Here is a 3,141-nt window from a genome sequence, read left to right as displayed (position 1 = left end):
CTCTCTCTTTCTCCCAGGCTGGAGTGCAGTGGCAGCGATCTCTGCTTATTGCAAACTCTGCCTCCTGGGTTCAAGTGATCCTCCTGCCTCGACCTCTCAAGTTGCTAGGATTATAGGCACCCACCATGATGGCTGGCTAATTTTGTATTTTTAGTAGAGACAGAGTTTTGCCATGTTGCCCAGGCTGGCCTCGAACTCCCGACTTCAAGTGATCCACCCACCTTTGTCGCCCAAAGTGCTGGGATTACAGGCGTGGGCCACAGCATGCTGGCCTGTTATTATTATTTTCACACAGGATGCTTCACAAATTTGCATGCCATCCTTGCGCAGGGGCATGCCAATCTTCTCTGTATTGTTCCAGTTTTAGCATATGCTGCCAAAGCAAGCATAGTGAGCTTTGCTGATTTTGAGCAGCACTTCCTGTCGGCCAATGGAAATTGGACTGGAGGAGCCACCTGGCTCAACCAGTGCTCCACCTGCAGTCATGCTGTGCTCAAGGTCAAGGTGAGGCCGTGGACAGGGTTGAGGACCTGGGAGAGCCCTGGAGCCTGAGCCAAGCACTAGACCTCTGCTCCTACTCCCAGGTAGACCAGCAGGAATGATTGGCCCCATCTTGCCAGTAGGAGGGAAAACTCTACCTGATTGACTAGTCTGACACAGAGGAAGCCAGCGCACAGGCACCAAGAGCCTTGGGCTAAAGAGAGTGGAGCCAGCTCCACCTCCCGCTTTATGCTGGGCAAGGCAGTGGACGCGCTGAACCAGGGCCTCCCCTGTGTGCCTCCTCGGAACAACATGCTTACCCGCCTGTTGCAGGTCAGCCCACCTGTGTCAGGGCAAATCGGCTGGAGAAGGAGGTTCTGAAGCCTGCTTGGTGGGTGTGGGGCTGGGGGGTGAGGTGGGGAAGAGCAGTTGAGGCACAGGCAGGCTTGACTTTTAATTTTTTTTTTTTTTTTTTTGGGATTTTTTTTAAGAGTTTTTTTTTTTTATTGTTTTTTTTTTTTTTTATATTGATTGTTTTTTTTTTTTTTTTTTTTTTTTTTGAGATGGATTATAGAAATGTGCTAAGTCATAGCTTATTTTATCTTTTTACAATTAATTAATTTTTAGATTGGACCTTGCTCTGTCACCCAGCCTGGAGTGCTGTGACACAGTCTCGGCTCACTGCCACCTCCCCCTGTGGAGTTCACGGGGTTCTCCTGTCTCTGTCTCCGAGTAGCTGGCATTATAGGCGCCCACCACCACACCTAGCTATAATTTTGGATTTTTAGGAGAGATGGGGTTTCATGATATTGGCCAAACTGTTCTCGAATTCTTGACCTCAAGTGATCCACCTGCTTCGGCTTCCCAAAGTGCTGGGTTACAGGTGTGAGACACAGCGCCCCGCCTTGTTTCTTTTCTCTTTGAGACAGGGCACTGCTCTGCCACCCAGGTTGGAGTGCAGTGGTGCAAATCACGGATCACCACAGCCTCAACCTCCCTGGGTCAAGTGATCCTCCCAAGTAACTGGAATTACAGGTGTACATGCCACTTCCAGGTTACTTTTGTATTTTTGGTAGAGATGGGTTTCACCATGTTTCCCAGGTTGGTCTTGAACTCCTAGACTTAAGGGATTCACCTGCTTCAGCCTCCTAAACTGCTGGAATTACAAGTGTGAGCCACCATGTTCAGCCAGGCGGCGCTTCTGACTCACCCACTGCCTGGTCCCACCTCAGGGCTCTGTGTGGCTCGGCCCACAGCATCTTCATGGCCAACATTTTCCCAAGAGACGCTTCTACCTAGACATGGTCTCTGTGCTCGTCTTTGCTGCCAGGTCCAAGGAGGTGACCAACCAGCCTTTCACCAATGAGAGCCTGCAGCTTCACAGTGAGGGCTGGGAGGCAGGAGTGGGAAGCCTGGATCTGGAAATTAGGAATTTAGTTGAAGCCACCAAGCATCAGCACAGAAGCTGACCACCTCACTTCACTCTCTGTACCATTCCCTCCAGTCCTCTAGTCTTGGCACCTGTTAAGCTGTCTGAGAAAGAACTGCTAGGCCCATCAGAGGCAAAGAGAACCTGAGGCCCTGAGAAAGAGAAGGAGCCCTGAGCCCACAGCAGCCATCCTCTGCCTTCCAGAATCTCAGGTGGGGCTGGAGGCAGTTGCTCACACCTGTAATCCTTGCACTTTGGGAGACCAGGGCAGGCAAATCACTTGAGATCAGGAGTTCCAGACCAGACTGGCCAACACGGTGAAACCACGACTCTACTAAAAATACAAAAATTAGCTGGGCATGGTGGCAGTTGCCTCTAATCCCAGCTACTCAGGAGGCTGAGGCAGGAGAATCCTTTGAACACGGGAGGTAGAGGCTGCAGTGAGTGGAGATCGTGCCAATGCACTCCAGCCTTGGTGACAGATTGAGACCCTGTCTTGAAAGAAAGAAAGAAGAAAAGGAAGGGAGGGAGGGAGGGAAGGAACTCAGGTGATCAGTGGGGTTTTCGGTGTTTCCATTTCTGCTGTGTCTGCCTTAGCTGTGGAGCAGCAATGGGCTTAGCCTGTTGGATCTAAGAGTGGAGATAGCTATGAACTTGTTCCTCTCCCACTGAATTCTCCACAAATCCCACACTGTTGAATTCACTGATGTGTTACGATCAATTTCTCCTCACTGCTGCTGCCTTGGGGACCTATGGAGGCCTCCAACTGGGGCTCCTGGCCCAATGTCTTTCCATTTTTCAGCCCCTTGAAGCCATCAGCAAAACTTCACAGTTTGGGACCCTGTTTCAAGGACAGGTTCTGGTTCAAGGAATTGTCTGGATCAGATCTTTCAGGTCCAGAGGATGAGAGCAAAGCAAAGGAAACATGGATGAGAGATGTCTTGCCGAGACCACTCAGTCTGTCAGAGCCAGCCTTCCCACCACCCTCCAAGGAGCCAGTTGCTGTCATAACTTTGCTCTGAGTCCAGACAAAACCTCTAAGCTAAGTTCTTGTGTGTGTGACCTCCTGTCCCAACACTGACCGTCCCACCTTATGGCCGAGTGTAGACTAATCTCTGTTCAGGGGTCTTGCTGTCTGTGCCTGGCCCTTTGACTCCTTCCTCCCTTCTCCTCTAAGGAGATAGTTTTACCTTTGTTCTGTTTCTACTCCAGCCCAAATACAACCTCTAAAC

At 50.5% G+C, this 3,141-nt stretch overlaps 1 non-coding gene across 1 annotated transcript; it reads right to left on the bottom strand.

The window, feature by feature from the left end:
- Positions 1-285: 285 nt before the first annotated feature.
- Positions 286-387, bottom strand: LOC119474022. The gene has a single exon (XR_005203313.1). It is a non-coding gene; the product is annotated as a U6 spliceosomal RNA (small nuclear RNA).
- Between the last annotated feature and the right edge of the window lie 2,754 nt (positions 388-3,141).

Source organism: Cebus imitator, unplaced genomic scaffold (assembly GCF_001604975.1).
Source record: "Cebus imitator isolate Cc_AM_T3 unplaced genomic scaffold, Cebus_imitator-1.0 Scaffold202, whole genome shotgun sequence".
In the NCBI taxonomy this organism is placed as follows: Eukaryota; Metazoa; Chordata; class Mammalia; order Primates; family Cebidae; genus Cebus; species Cebus imitator.
Note: the sequence above shows the minus strand (reverse complement) of the source record. Positions and strands in the feature narration are given on the sequence as shown.